Genomic DNA, 17,527 nt, shown 5'->3' with positions numbered 1-17,527 from the left:
CAATCAAATTATTTATAAGCATGTACTGCTCTCTTTATTTATAGGTTTCTCTTTTCGAGAAGGAAAAATATTTTAATACCTTTAGAAATTTAATAACTAGAAATTCAATACTTAACAACTCTTTTTCTTTAAAGGTAATTTCATTCCTTTTTTTTTTCACAATATTTAGCGATCTTGAATTGATTGTCTGTAAAATATATTTTTCCCATTCTTATCATCAATGTTATTTATCTCTTAGACATAGTATCTCTTGGGCACAGAGTACATTGCGTCTATACATATAATAAAATAGGATGTTTGTGTGTGTGTGTGTGTGTGTGTGTGTGTGTGGGCGCGCTTCCCGGGAAAACGGTAAGGGCTAGAAAGATAAAATTTGTTATACAGTTATAGTTTTTGCCAAAGATGTGCACCTCGGGCTTCGATTTTTGAAATTTTAATTAGAAACAAAGTTATTTAATGTTTTATGTGTTTTTTTTGCACTTTTCAGTACATTTTACCTCACAGACCCCGAACCAAACGTACCACACAAATATTTTTTGTACTATAGTGTAGGAAATTTAATTTCAAATATGATGAAGGAAAAAATTTTGAAGATAGAGCAGTTTTTGTATTTTTTATGAATTTTTGAAAAAACCTTTAATTTGCATTCTTTCCTGGGTTTTATTTTTTTCTAATATCATCCTGCGAGAAGTATCAAAGCCTCATTTCTAAAATTTATGTTGGTAATAGTAAAAACATTTCGCCCTCTTCAGAAGAAAAAAGTTCTTAAAAATACGCAATAGTTTTTTTTTTTACAATTTTTTTTAATGCTGAACACATCACGTCTTTCCACGCATCGGTCGAAAAAAAGCGTTCTTCAATCTTTTATGTCTCTGACGTCACTATTTGGATTTCGATTCGATATTTAGGATGGAATCTTAATCGCAAACAAATGTTAATCTTTTTTTTTACCTATATAGTTTACTTCTACATTTTATGAAGTGATGACCCCGTGTTTTTCCGGCAGTGCTTGCTTTTTTTCTTTCTTTTTTTTATTTAGGGATTGCATTTATTTCTTTTTCCATTCACCCCCCCCCCCGCCCAAACTGGACGTTTTGCTGTATCTATATTAGCTACATTTCATAGTTGTGCGCATTTATTTCAATAAAAATAGCGAGATTTTTTTTTTTTGTCAAACGCTACTTTTTGCACACAACGGGGAATTTTGGGGATAACTTTTTTTTTTTTTTTTTGCTCTACTTGAATAAAAAAAAGCGATTTTTTGAGTGATCTTTGTTTTTATTAGGAAATGGGCGGGGAGGTTAAAATAAAGAGATGGATAAGAAAATTAAGAGATAGATCGTAAGGGTAGATAGCCGCCGAAGGCGGCAATCTTGGCTTAAAAATGTGAATGGCACAAAAAAAGATAGAGATGGATTGATTAATACTGCTGTCAATTTTATTTAAACAGCCGCCGAAGGTGGCAAACTTGAAGTAAAAAGGTAAATGACAAGTTAGGCAAACAGCCGCCGTTGGTGGCTGCCTGCATAGAATGGCGAATGGCGTAAGAAGGCGAACCAGCTGGTCGCCGCAGAACGGTAAGGTCTAGAAATTATTCTATTCAAATTAATAATAGTATAGATATAGATTGATTGATACCGCCACGAAATTTATTTAAGTAGCCGCCGAAGGCGGCAACCTTGGCGTAAAAAGGCGGACCAGCTGGTCGCCGCAGGCGGCTAGTTACCAATAAAAGACGGTAGAATTCCGTTCTACTGTAACAGACAGTATGATTTTTCTGCTTATTAGTAATTTAAATGCCTTTAAATGCCTGTTAGACATAGCAACTATTATAGGCACATAGTCCATCCCGTTATCAATAAAGGACCTTAGAATTAAACTCTAATGTAACTGTCAGAAAGGTTTCCCTTCTTATCAGTAATGTGAAATATCTGTTGGACACGGTATCTAGTACAATTAGGCTTTAAGTCCATTACGTTATCAATAAATTACCGTAGAATTCTGCTGTACTGTAACTGTCAGAATGGTTTCCCTTCTTATCCGTAATGTGAAATATCTGTTAGACACGGTATCTACTACTATTAGGCTCACAGTCCATCACGTTATCAATAAATTACAGTAGAATTCTGTTGTACTGTAATTGGCAGAACGATTTCCCGTTTTGTCAGTAAAGTCAAATCCTTGTTAAGCATAAAGTCTTTAGGCACAGAGACCAATGTCGATCTTGCAGGAAACGGATTGATGGACTTTGCAGACACACACGACACTCTTACAGGAAACGGATCCTCTTAATATCTCTAACACACGTTAAAGCACTGTGACGGGTATATACAGAGAGAGCATGCTAGTTCAATCACTTGCATGAGGCTCTTTAATCGTAAGAAATTATCTCCTCGCAGTCAAGCTTGCTTGACTTGATGTAATCACCAATGAAATAGAAATATACAGTCGAACCCGCTTAATGGAATATCGGATAATAGAATATCCCGCTTATCGTAATAAAATTCCAATGTACTACACCGTTGATGTGTGTTATTTTTATATCGGATAATGGAATATCCCGCTTATAAGAATAATTTTTCCTGGCAAATTGCCTTTTCCATTAAGTGGGCTCGACTGTAGTTAAATTCTTCATCTCAAAAAAATACAAAAAACGTAAGAATCCATATAATCTCTACTGCAGATCTACAGTAAAGAAGATGCATCACCAAACCACGCTCACTAATATCCAAATCTAACAATTTCTCGCATAACTGCAAGAATGCTTCAATTACTTCGTTTCCAACAGAGGACGAAGGCCATTTCACGTAAAAACGGACATTTTGTCTTTCACTTGATAGCTCATACAAAAAGGTAATAATTTGAAAGGGTAATGACCAAAATTTGTAGCTTAAGTAATTGTTATTCCCGTATGTGTGATTCCTTGAGCGAAGCATTTGTTCATTACCCTTTAAATGTATTACTTTTTATTTAAATGTATAAGCTTTCACGTGAGGGATAAAAATTCGTAGAATAACCCAAAATAGGTATGAGGATAGGACGTTAAAGAAAAAAATCGTCACGCAAGTGACCGATTTCTAACTTTGTTTGATTTTAAATTTGATCCACTTACACCGTATCAAATTAACATCCTTTCACAATCTTTGGGAGATACATGACGATGTAGTGTTAACTAAACACATTCTGATAACCCTACTAGCATCAGGAAACATTCTACATGGAGAAAACTTTAGACGGTACACCTTGATGCTGTACGTTTTTAAGGTACATAAATAAAGATTACTCAAAAAAAAAAAGCTATTTTTGGATCACTATCCATATTTATTCTCTCTTTTTAACTTCCTTCCACAAAACTCTACTTAACTTTCAGCATTCTAATTTGAATTTACTTTTACAACTCTTCCAATTACGAATAATTTACGATTAAAACTTCGTTAAAACCCACTTAATAATGAGAAAGTACTTTTGTTTTGCTCCTTTTCGTTTGTATTGATTATGAAGAGTTTCATTCAGAGAGTAATTACTTTTTGTGCAAAAATAAATCACATACATTCTTATCGAGAAATAAATATACTATCCGCAACAATGAGATTTACCACACAATGAACTATTTTCATCCGTATTTTACCCCAAAATTTATTCAAAAGGACCTTTGCATCACCTTAAAATCATTACGAAGCAACGTCTTCAAGAAGTATACTTGAAACAACCCCAACAACCGTAATTAATAGTCTAAATGCGTGATTAAGTTTACACTAAGAGCAAGCAGATATTTCATTAGGTGAGAATTTTCTGTAAATTAGTATAGTGACGCTTTCCTAGAAAAGATTAACTACGGCAGGATTTTTAAGTAAGGTGTCATTTATGTCACATATATCACTTCCGATGAAGGATCTCTCGTTAAATTTTAAGACATTCATAATGGTTGAAGTATAAAAGCGATTATTTAAAATTTTGCTTAAACCAAAAACAGAATTTTAATAATAATAATAAATAAATAAAATCCTTAGTTAATGTCCTAGTGCAACAATAACTTAAATCCTACAGTATTCACAGCACCATACACAGCAAAAAAATCCGAATACGTTTCAGAACTCTCCATAAAGAAATAAAATTTCATTTACCTTTAAAATAAGGTTTAAAAAATATTTCATGTTAAGTCATAACGTAAGAATATAGATTCATGTTTATGTTAATAACAGGAAAATAATAGGAATTTGATGCTTTCGCTCAAACAATTCAGCAATTATTCACTTAAAGCTATTGTATTGTTCTACTAACAATGCTACCAAATTATTGAGTGAGCACTAGGTTGCCTCGTTTTGAGCTTTTTCCCGTAGCGAAATGTAATACCTGCCAAAAGTTGCCAATACCGTTGGACATTACAGATGTTAAATATTTTTCGAATCAAATAACATTTTTTGTGAGAAGTCTTGCCCCCCAGACTTGTCAAAATTTCAAAATTTTGAGCAAAAGCACTAAAATTTTCTCCATTTTGTTTGATGCAGTAAAAAAATCATATTGTAGAAAAATGCTTTCGCTGGAAACAATAGTATCATTCGATTGAAAATTGGGCACCCGAAAAATTATTTCTGATGATTGGCACCCAGTTGTTAATATGAATCTTCCTCGGAGTTTTCGAAAACGCTGTCTAGTTGAAGCCACTGACGAAAAAAACGAAACTACAGGAAAAGAGGTAATGACCGACCATAAGGAAATTCTTTACAGACTGAGAAAGTCATTTTGCTGAAAAATGACTTCATCTGAAGACAAAAGTACTCACAAGTTTCATATTACTCTGTTAAAAAAAAACTTGTTGAAGTATCTTTATATATTATTTCTGTAGCCTGTTTTTGGTTTCTACGCCAGATTTTTCTCAATTGTTGATCGATTTCTTTGATTTACGCCTTATTTTAAAGCTTATGGTGCTGGCTACTGACGAAAAATAGACCCACGGTCTAAAAATTGTTTTTTTCAGCCAAAAAACCTGTTTTAAAGAACCAGAGTGAGGTTTTCGGTTAAACTTATAACTTTAATTTGCGCTATGACCGACAGAGCTGAATAGCTTGATCGGCAGAGCGTTCTCTTCGTAACCAGGAGAATGCGTGTTCGGGCACACGTCCGGACAATCTGCAGCAAAAAAATTAGAGAAATATCGCGCATTACATGAACACTTAATTAAGTGAATAACAACTATGAAGGAATAGAATAAATGCGAAGGAAACGCTCCTTGCTGATATGAAAACTTGAAGTGACTTTCTGCTAAATTTCTCCGGAATTATACGTTTTTTTTTTTTTTTTTCTTTTTAAGCTTTGGCTCTGGTAAGAAAATTAAAGCATAATGTAAGCGAAAATATAAGTAACAGGTTTAAGATTTCAGACTACAATAGAATTGTTTTTTGTTCAGAAAAAAATAATAAATCGTGTATTGAAATATATATTCTTCTAATGAGTTTTTGACTCTTTGTACCAATAAAAAAATACTACCTCAATTTGAAGGGTAAAATATATATTTTTTCTTCTTTTTTCAAATAAAAAACAAATAGCTTATAGCATTTTTACTACATTCGAAAAGCTACGCTTAAAAAGAGCATAGTTCAATTTATTTTGTATTTTAACCGTGCTGTTAACTGATGAACACGTGCTGCCATCTAAGTCATAACGGTTCAAGCAGCCTGCGGTAACAAATTGTAAAAATTTTCAAGAATAAAAAAATGTTTCTTTAATATCTTATCTTATATATTATTCCCTTCTCATTTTAAAACTTATCAGGCTGGCTAATGAAGAAAAATAGACTTACGGTCGAAAAATCAAGTTTTCGAAAACGCCTCTTGCTGTTTCAAAACCTTGATGCTGCCTGTAGTTCTTATGCATTTTTTAAAAGCAAAGTCCTAAGGCAGTTTTCCATTTTTTAAGTCGCTTTCGGCAAAAAAAAAATAGCCTGTGTGTATGTTCATATTTTAATAAAGCTTAAAAGCACTGAACTTAGTTGTTCGGTTAAATTGATAAGTTTTTTTCGGTACAGCGTTCGGCTATAAACTATCTGAACTTCGGGCAAGTTTGGGCTGTCCGAAAGAATATCAAATTTATATTAGTATTACGCATTACATGTACTCATAACATACAAACGTAATAAAATAAATGCAGTGGGAATGCTACTTGGTGTTTCGACTCATTTATGCAGGCTACAGTTATCATTCGGATAAGTTGACTGTTAAGCGAAGAGTGTTCTTCCTTTTTTTTAAACTTTGACTCCGTCCAGACCACTCAGCATAATGTAAGCATAAAAAAGTATTAGATTTACCTAAAGTAAATCTTTTTTGTGCAGAAAAACATTTTCATTGTATGCTGAAATGTAGATGTTTCTAAAAGCAGTGTTCGACCTTTTGTACAAATGAAAAAACAATACGCCAAATTAAAACTACGAGTTTCACCCAGTAAACCTTTAATTTTTTATTCGCGCGAATACGATATAAAGCACAAAAATTATTATCAACTTCATTAGCAAGAAATCATTTTCTACTCCTCTGCTTTCTGCTGAAAAAAAATACATTTTGTCTACGTTCGAAAAATTACACTTAAAAAACGGACTCAGTTCAACTGGTTTTGGTCTTGAATTTTAAGTGTTCGATTAAAAGAGAAACATGTGCGGGCATTTAAGCCGTAACTCATAAAGCAACCTTCTATGTGAAATAGTTCAATATTCAAAGATAAAAACACTTATTTTCAATCTAATTTATTACTTCTCTAGAATGTTCGTTTCTATCGCTACGTGAGATCTTCGTCATTCTTTAATCAAATTCCATGCTTTTCGAATAATTTTAAATCCTATCATGCTGGTTAATTTGATCAAATTATCACAACGTTGTATTTAACGAGGGTTTGTTACTGATGTCTTTAAATTACATGCCTTCTCTTCTGCGCTTACTTTTTTTTCGGTTCTTCTTCATAATGTTCTTCGTTTGAAATTCTTAAAGAGCGAAATACCTTATGAAACGATTCGAAGCACAGTGCGGAGTTCCGCACTGATAGATTAGTTTGTTTTTTTAGTATTCCAGAACTAAGAACAAAGTATTCCATGAAGTATACCACTCATACAACAAAAATGTTTATCATTAAACTAAAATTTGTTTCTAAGTAAAAATAAGAAGTTTTAAAGCCCTTTTTCAAATGTTTTTTGGGAGATATTTACTTTCATTGCAGTAAGAAATTTAACACTAGTTGAAATTCCAATAATTAATGTTTGCATTTCAGACAAATTCACAAAGAATCTTTTCAGTCACTTTAGGAAAATAAAATTTTTTACTAAATGTGCAGTATTTTTTGAAAATATTATAGCAGCAAACACACACAATTCTGAATAATACTATTAGTCTTCTTATTTTCTTATAGTTTTGCAACTGATTTTAAAGGATTGCTTCGCTTTAAAAACTTTCTTTTTAATTATTTGGTGAACAATAATAAACAGTACGTAATACCACGTGCTATTTTTTATTACTTTCTTTAAACGATAATTTAAATCCTACAAATTTGAAAACGATTTCTATACACGCACTTTGCAGGATTTGTTTCCTAACTGAATATATGACTGGTAACTTCAAATATCATTTGTATCAGGGGATATGCCAATGCTCTGATACAAATGATACTTGAAGTTATTTCAGAAAACGTGATAACTTAAACATTTCACAATATACATTCCGTTATGTGTCATCTGAAATACATATTGAAGATTGCGCATTCATAAACTATAGTTTTTCCAAAACTAAACTAAAATTTACTGATAATGCAATATCAGTTACAGTAAACTTAAAAAAAAAATATTTTTATACAAAATGCACAACAGAACATTACTAATTGTCGTAAGAAAAAGTTTGATATGGTTCTTACACCACAAGTATTAAATGAGAATAGTATAACACTGCCTAACAATCCTCTTATTAAACAGATTGAGCTTGAAAGAAAGTGCATTTGTTTTATTTTCCTCCAAAGGGAAGAAAATTCATTGTTCAATTATGTTACAAAAACATTCGACATTAGCACTAATATCTCTACTCTGATGTTCAAAACGTCTCAGAGCGTTCCAGAACAATGGTATGAGTAAGGCATTCGATATTCTTAAGTCTCAACTTTTCTAGTAGTTACGATATTGGAAAAAACCAGCACATTCTTAAACAAAATGAACAGGATCTGAAATTAGTTTCATAAATTTCCCCCACGACCCACTAAAACTAGAATAAAAATGCTATTTTTGCTTATTTTACAAACATTTCAATTTCCTTTCAATGTTCATTACTTTAAATGAAAAGAGTGGCGCACACAAGGGAAAGATCCAGGGGGTCCGGTCACCATCCATCGCCCTTGAGTTTTTTTTTATTAATGAGAATCCTATAAACCTGTACGTAGTGCGAAAAATAATTCCAAGTAAGGCAAATAATTCCAGATTTAATGAATGATAAAATTGATTTTCTCATTTTTTCCCCTACAAAATTGAATTGTATGCGAACACAAATTGTTGTATTATGATGATTTTGCTTCGCTTTTTATTTTTAGTTATGAGAAAAATAAATACCTACATTCTTGCACTTTCAGGTATTTGAATTAAGTATTTGTTATTAATAATTTATTTTATTAACTGATGTTAAGTAAACATTCAATAATTTATTTTTTAATGTCTTTTATTCCTAACAATTGATAAAACCAAAAGAATGTGTTTTTCGGCGTAATGGAGTATGATATCAGAATGGTGGACTTTTGACCCTGGAAAAAATTCTTGAGTGCGCCACTGATTGAAAATGATATGCCAAAGCAATCGACCAAATTATTGAATAGAAAACTGCAAAAATTGACTTCTATAGAAGAAGGATTTTTTCACATAATTGTTTGTTGTATTGAGTACTTTGTTGACTCATCGTAATCAAATAGAACGTTCTCTTGTTTGGTAATATTTTGTGAGTTAAATTCAATGTAATAATATATTCCAGTTTCACCAAAATTTGGTGTTTTCTTTGTACACTGTTATTGATTTCCCCAAAGTTTTACCGCAGAATTCAGGAATTCCTCTTCAGTTCTGAATATAATAGCAGTATTTCTATTTTTCTCTATTTGTTAAAAGGAAAACCATTTAACTACGAAAAAATGCTGCATTGCTTTGACGATATTAAATTCCGTTCTTATGGAATGTTTACTTCATGTTCGCAAAAGAATCAATATGTATAGATGTAGAGAGACAACACAGCGTTTGAACTTTAAATTTTGAAGCATTTGTTTCGACGACGGAGTTTTTAATTTTGAATGGTTCCGTGCTTCAGATTTTTATGTAGTGCGATGTCAGTTGAAAGTATTTTCTGAAATATTTTTCTGAAGTTTGGATAAAGTTTATGAATTCGGGGCAAAGTTTACAGCACAGTCTTTATTTCTTTTGAAACTATCATATGAGGCAGTGAGAAGCAAAGGGGATGTCGGATCCAAAATTAAAAATTTGGAGACCATCAGTAAAAACGACAGGAGAACCTCCACTCTATTTTAGGACAAGGGATTTTACTAGCAGCTCTGGTGAGTAATGCTATACAGCATGATGGAAAAAATTTAATTAAAGCCTACCTAAACACGTTTTATAAGAAATGTTAGAAAGTCCATTTAATCCCTTTGCTCTTCTTCATATAAGAGTGGAAATATTTGATTTCTGAAGAAAAAAAACAGTGTATTCATCACTGCTACGAAAAACCATCAAAACTATCTTTATCAAATGTTGTGCAGCACATTTGAGTTATGTGGTGTGAAGCACTGGAAAATAAATATTGCTAACATGTTGGCTGGTTTGTGTCGTATCTATGATGGTCGATTAATTTAAGCAATTCCATGCCCCGATCAGGCATATACATTTAACAATGTTAATTATATTTACGGAATAAAGCTATTTACTGATGGGATATTCCCCAATATGATGCAGGGACCTTAAAATCACAAGACATTCAAAACGTAGTCTGAGCTAAAATGGATTTCCATTTATTACAAAATCGGTACTGCAGATGTGAATTTCCATCGTCCGAACGAGTTGTAGAGTTCTGAGTCATGTAATGGTTTTCGTAATTTCTCTGTTTGCACTGGCTTTGCATTTTGAGTCTTTCTTAATATTTTTTTCTTTTTGAACGATACCTTCCAAAGACATTTGAATCTTCAGGAGAAGTTCTGTAATTGCTGTCTACATTTAGTTTTCTTGCTTTTTTGACAAGGACATCAACAGTTGCAATGCCAGGCATACCAACGTTTGTTGGCATCCACTAAAATATACAAATCTTATTTATAAGGTTTATTTTCCCCTATTGGTGATGAATACTCTGCGTAACAGCATATCTGCATTTTTAAAGGCACTGAAACAGTTTTTGCATGCACGTATTTCTGGATTACATAAATTCGCTTTATGAATACATCAATGCGAAAGCTTCGAAATGCACCAGACCCAAATGAAGAGAAAAGAAAAAAGGAAAAGCCGTTTCATAAACAGACAATAGATAAGAAGGCAAGAAACGGTAAGAATTGGTAAGAATTAAAACAGAGGGAATAAACCATTCGAAAAGTATTAAATGCCGATGTAAACAAGAAAATGAACATAAAACTGGAATTCGTAGCCCTTATTTGACGCAATAGTATACATGCACTTGGAAAATTTCGAATCAAATATAAATTAAATGTTTCTTAACAGTTTATTATCAACTGCTTCAGACGATAAATGAAACAATATGCTGTTTAACATGTAAAATATTATACTTTAAGGAAATAATTTGTGTTTCTGTAATTTCTTACTGTGTAGTCTTTATTGTTACTATGAGGTGAAAGACAAAAGCTGTCACCAACGCTTACACAATATTTGTGACCACAAATGTTATTTCATTTCTTATTATCGAGACATGAAACTCCAAATTCCTCTTGATTAAACATGAAATATATATTAGGATCAAGTTCGAAATTGTAATTATCTCTTTATTGTTATAATCACTTGAAAACGCTACCGAAACTGTTGCTTAAATTGTAACAAGTAAATTACGAAAAAGAAAATTTACACATTTAGCATGTAAACGAATTGATCTTTCTGATTCATCTTCGCAATGAAAGCGTTTACGTGAATGTTCGTTTACTAGATAACAATTACGTGCTTAATGTCTCACAATTAGTGCATTTGTTACGATAGGTTTGTTTGCACAAATAGTAGCATATTTGTAAGGTCGATAAAATACTTATTTTAGAGCTTTTATGTCTTAGTCTCATCTGATTATTCTTCTGAAAGATAACAATACCTCCAATGTAAATTTTGTCACTGCGTAAACTAAGAAAGTCTACCATTTTCTTTTTCCAGTTTAATTTCGATGATTCTTGAAATATTACAACTATTGATAATACCTTTTGATATTGATGAAATACCTTTTTTATGTTTAATATTTTATTTATAAGACAGGTTGAACTAAAGACTCTTGCTAATTGGTCCAGAAATGAATGGCTTAATAGTTTTAATACCATAAAGACGATAATATTACATGAGAGGCGAGTGAAACTCTTAAATTACGGAAGTCGTTAAAGAGTCTCTGTAGTCACATTACTTGATATGGAACATAGTTGCAATAAATTAGCGGTCTCGATTTTCGCATTATTTGTTCTTAAAACTTCTTGGGCTAAATGCGTTATTGTTAGAGATATATCGCACTGTCATACTTAAATGCGTCCATTATGGTTGATAACAGCGTGCATTTCCCTGTATGCTTTGTGTTATTCTGAAGTATTTATTATACGTGAAATGTTTGAAAAACATAATTCCTAAAAGCTTATTACGCTACATGGGTTTGCTTACGCACCATTGGTGACAACGTGGTGAACTAAGCAAGATACTGTGTAAAAAAAACTTCAGACCCTTTTGTAGTTGAAACAAATGTCTGTTATCAAACACTGTAAAAACAATTCAGAAACGTTCCTGGAAAATAATAGGCAGCTGATGTACCCAATTTCTACCAGTAGCATATCTTGCAAAAATCGGAAACGTATTCCACTAAAAGTCAGTAACTTTTCTGAAATTATCCTTAAAACTTTCTGAAGAACTGGGAAATCTCTCCTATTCAAGCCAGTCATGTCTCAGGAAACTTTTAGAAAAACTAGGTAGATTTAATGTAATTGATTAGGTCCTTCCTGATTTACCAAGGAAGCTTCAGAAGCATTAAAGCTACCATGACCAAACCTAAGAGAGAATTGCAAACAAGAACCAAGCATACCAATTGCCTGCAATTCCAGCCTTGCTGCAGCTATCCAGAAACTTATTCGCACTCATTAAGGGCTTAGTCAACCTGGACGGAATCGAACTAAAGCCGATTCACTTAATAAACAGGATCTTCAAACTAGCAGCTAAAAACACTTTTCGCGAAAGTAAAAAGTCTGCAATCGTGCAATTTTTAGCAATTCAGGAAACTTTTTTGCAAAGATATTTAATTTTACGAGGAAATAGATGAAAACCTGTGATATCCCGAAATGTTCCACTGAAACAACCAGTAACGTTTTGGAATTTTTTTACAGTGAAAGGACCCAGGCTGAAGCTTTCATGTTAAAAGTTAGGAAATTGGGGAAAACCAACGAGTAATAACGCATAGTCTTGGAAGCGAAACGAATTTCAATGATAAATTCCAACTGCTTTTTAAGGTTATGGATAAAATTACAAGAGCAATTTAATCGACACTTATACATCAATTGAAAGTAGGATGACGAAGTATTTCGACTTCATTCTGTTATAGCCAAAAACTCGGTTCCAGTCAGGGAATTTCCAATATGCAGACTCCTTAAGAACCACTCGGAGGGGAGAACCCTTATTTTACGAGGAACTCATTCTGCCTGGCCTCATCTTTGTAAGACTCAAATTAGCATGGATATTAATTAAGCGTCATTGAACAGTTTTTCCTCTTTCATTTAGACATGAGTGTTAAACATGACATTTCTTTCATTTTTAAGGTAGTAACACTTGACATTTCTTTCATTTCTAAGGTAGCCCAGCAACGCCGGTGGCCGCAGCTAGTGCAAATAACAATAAAAGTAGCAAGCATTTAAGGGAAGAGTGGGTACAGTGAGACAGGGAGAGCAGTAAGACAGTGAGACAGCAGATATTTATTTTCTGTTTAGCTATTTCCAGACTGACAACACTTTTATAGAGTCAAATCAACATACTGTGAACATTATTTCAGAAAGAAGTTTAAGTTCAGAACTAAGGTGAGAAAAATTATTACGTCACCTTAATTTAACCATATCGACGTAAATTTTTGGTATTGCTTGTTGTATCGTTTCTTGTCCTACTTGGTATATTTTAAAAACTGGCATTATTAATATTTTACTAGCTTATTATTTAACGTGTATTTTAGCAGTAAAATGATTTTGTTATTTTTCTTTGTATGAAAATGGCGCTCACTTAGTTCATGCAATGAGGGAACAGTGACACAGCATGAGTTCGTGTTCCACTGTTCCTGTAGTACTTTTATTTAAGAAGTGGAAAAATTAAGTGTTGAATTAAATTGCAACTAAACTGTTGACGAAACTAGTAACAAGATCAGTTTGAAAAACCTGAGCCAACAAAACAAGGGTGTTGATCGGAGTTATGGCCATTATATCGAAATAATATGGATGTATTTGCTAGATTTTATATCAATTATATGGTGTATTTACTTCGATTTTATATTTAATGTATCGTAACATTAAATATGAAGTAACGGGGTTAATAACTTTAGTTATTAACCCCGACGCAAAAAGGAATTGGATTACAAATGCGACGTGTTTGTGTGTGTTTGGCATCGCAGCCCCTATTTTATTTTATTTATTTTAATCAATGATACATAACGGATGAACTGATTTTGATATTTTGTTTCTTTGTTTGAAATACTTTAGAGAGTGTTTTTATCTATGTTTGCCCAACCTACAGCTCTCGGGTCATAAGGGACCCACTAATTTCATCATGTGCATCGTAGCCCCTAAATGGAAAACCCGATTCTGACATTTTTTGTTTGAAATGTGACTTGATCAAGCCTGTAACCCAGGATAAAACCAAACGGCAGCGAGCATCCATATGTTTTCAGGTCAATTTTGATGCGTTAAATGTTCGCTAGCTCGATAAATGTGTGTCTCATTGTTCCCACTTATTGTGTCTTACTGTTCCCACTCACTGGGGAAACAGTGAAAAAAAATTGCATTTCGTTTTTATTTTCTTTTGCTTTTGTGTGAATTGGTAGATTTTTTAAACCAACTTTTATAATACCTATAACAGTAACACATATTATAGGATTTAAAAGGAATTGATTTCAAAGTTTTTTATAATAAAAAATGTGATTGAATTTTCGCGTCTCACTGTATCCACTCTTCTTCTATTTTAAGAGTACGAAATATATTTCTTTTTGTGCAAAAGAAGCCAAACTTATAAAACGATACAAGAAAAAAAAAATCATACTGCTTTTTCCAAACGGTACTTGTGCCTTTTTATTTGAATTTCGAATTGATTTACACATGAAGCAAGGAAAAAATTTCATTTTAAGTTTTCTTTGAAAGCCACGCTTAAATAAATTATAATGACTGTGAAAATTGATAATTAAAACTCTTTCTTATAGTTTAAACTTACTTCAAAGAACTAAAATCATTAAAAGGGTAGTGATACAATTTTAATCTCAAATACTTCTTACGAGATAATTGCACAATTTAACTTTCACAGAATGGATTTCCCATTTTCATTTAATCCTGTTTGTCATAAGCTGTAACAGATTGGCTTGTTATGCTTGCATAAATCTTTTATCAGTGTATTTCGCCCAACAATTTCTTTACTTGCTTTAATTAAATGTTTCAATAGAAAAATGCATTCTTGCATTCAATGAAACAGTTTAATTAATTCACCCATGCAGAAATTTTTCGCATTTAAATAAATGCCTTTTAAGATTTCATTGTTAGTAGTTGGAATTTTTTGGAAGGTGTTTAATTATAAAATGTTAGCTTGGCCAAAAACGGTTTTTAACTTCAAAATTTAATTACACGACTCATATAATTCGTCTATTTTAAGTCATAAAAACTACACATCTCTTTCTTGTCTCTAAATACACTCTCAAATGTTCCTGATAAATTTCCTCAGTGATGAACTGTAAAAAATGATATGTTCAGTCAAAAATTTGTAACTTTGATGTTTTATCAAGCTGCCTAATTGGCTCAACAGTTGAATATTATTTCAGCAACAGACATTTTGCATTTAATTTCAAGAGGTACGTTGATTAAAAGTTTTGCTAAATTAAGTAACGATGTCATCACCAATGCACTATGCAAAAACAACAACAATAATAACAACAACAACAACACTTATAATAATAATAATAATAATAATGCTATTATTATTGTTGTTATTATAAAAACTGATATTGATAATTATTATAAATAACTTTTGGTGATACTTACAATTTTACAGACAAAATCGCCCCAAATATCATTGGCATATCATTGAGTATGTTATATAATTACGGCTTTCGACGGAAAAAAAGAGAGAATTCATATTTTGGTTGTTTTGTCGAAGAAACAGATTTATTATGCTTTTTACAACACAATGCGTCAATGCTTAGCATCTCGAAATGGAGACTCATTGGCTCAGCTGGGTACAGCGTTATGCTAAAGATGCGATGGCCGTGAGTTTGAATCCCAATGGGGTAAAAAAATCATTTTTATTATACGATAATATTACAACTTTTTTCTGATCCAACTTTTCATGAAACTTAAATTTTTTCATGGTAATGAATTAAATCATGAATAATGAATTAATGAATTATTATCTAATATTAAATGTGTTTAAAAGACTACATAAGATTAGAACATTGTTCCATGTTCCTAAACGTATCTTAATTATTAAGAACCACGCATATGCTGTACCTTGGAACGTGCCCTAAAGTATAACATGTTTGGCTGTCCCAAGATAATTAATCTTAAATCACCATGTGATTTAAGAGAAACCAAAATGGTGGTCAATCTACTAAATGCACTGCCGTTATTTTCTCATAACCAAAATATTAAAGTACTTCTCTTTTATAACAAAATAAAATTCAGTTGATTAGTTTAACAAATACATAGATAGAAAATGAAATTAAAATGAAGAAAATATTTACTTTGCTGTCATAAAATTTTCTTTTTCCTACAAAATCGTCAATTTTACTCATTTGACGCTGATTGTTACTATGGCAACATTTAGTGGTGAAGGTTTCTTTTAGAGATTACAAAAACATTGCTGATAAAAATAGATTCATAGAAAACAGCTTTGTGTCCCGAGGTACAACACTCTCCCCTACAAACTGATGCAAACTTTGCTTAGACAAGATAAGCATCAAATAATGATAGCAGCAATTCTTAGTTTGTAATTTTCTTTCTCTTTCCATGTTTTCGCAAGATATTTAGAAATTTTAAGGTAAATTCGTATGCAAGGATTTTGAAATTCTAATCGGCATGTTTTGTATGACGGAAGTGACGTAGTTGTGTTGTGTGACGAGAAGTCCCTCCTGCACCCTTCTCGCTTTCTTTCGTTCTCGTTGTCCGTGCGTGGATGCGTGTACTGCGTGGAGAAAAGCTGTTGGTTATCAACAGATCATCCGTTGAATCACGTTTGTATAACTAACGCATTTCGAGCATTGTTCAGTGCTCTTGTGTGTTGTTTATAATGTATTTTCTTTCCTAAAAGATGAATGATAAACACGATCTATACATACTATGCAAAAGTGATTGAAGAATAATTGAAATGTTTCCCTGTAACAACAAAAGTTCCACCTTTATCGTGTGGTTTTATGACTAACCGTTTTTTTTTTTCTCCTTGACAATTCTAGAGTTGTGCATTTTTCCAAACATACGTTGTGCAAACGATCTTTTCTTCTGCATTATTGTATTTTTAAGCTGAATTTAATTATATGCTTGAATTTTTGAAACAGATTTTGGATTATTTTTAAAAATATTATCAAAATGATCCATGGTAACTGACTGACATACTATCTTTTAAAATGTCAGTCAGTTACTGTGTTTTTAACAATTTTTTAAAAATATAAAAAATAGATTTCAAGAATTCAGTTGAATCACAAAATTCAACTTAAAAATACAATAATCCAGGAGAAAAGATGGTTTGCACAACGTACATTTTGCGTTGAACGTTACAAAACACTGTTTTGCTCTAAAAATGTAGTTCAGTTACCCGTGGATTTGCCCATATGCATTCTGGACCGAGAAAGTAATTTTAATATGAGATTAAAACCTCGGATAAAAAAAGTTGGGCACCACCGTATTAAGCAATAAAGTAACCAGACAAAGAAGAGGTTTTGCTGAATCCTGAACATGTGTAGAAGAAAATAGATGCATTAAGTGCTTTGCCGATAAGAGAACATAGTTATTAAGCGCAGTATTAATTCAACATCATGTTCACCTGGAATGAACTGATCCGTTCCCATACGTCACAGGATGTTATAGAACTAGCTTCACAAAGAAAAGATAAAAGCTACAAACA

Source organism: Uloborus diversus, chromosome 1 (assembly GCF_026930045.1).
Source record: "Uloborus diversus isolate 005 chromosome 1, Udiv.v.3.1, whole genome shotgun sequence".
Taxonomy (NCBI): Eukaryota; Metazoa; Arthropoda; class Arachnida; order Araneae; family Uloboridae; genus Uloborus; species Uloborus diversus.
Note: the sequence above shows the minus strand (reverse complement) of the source record.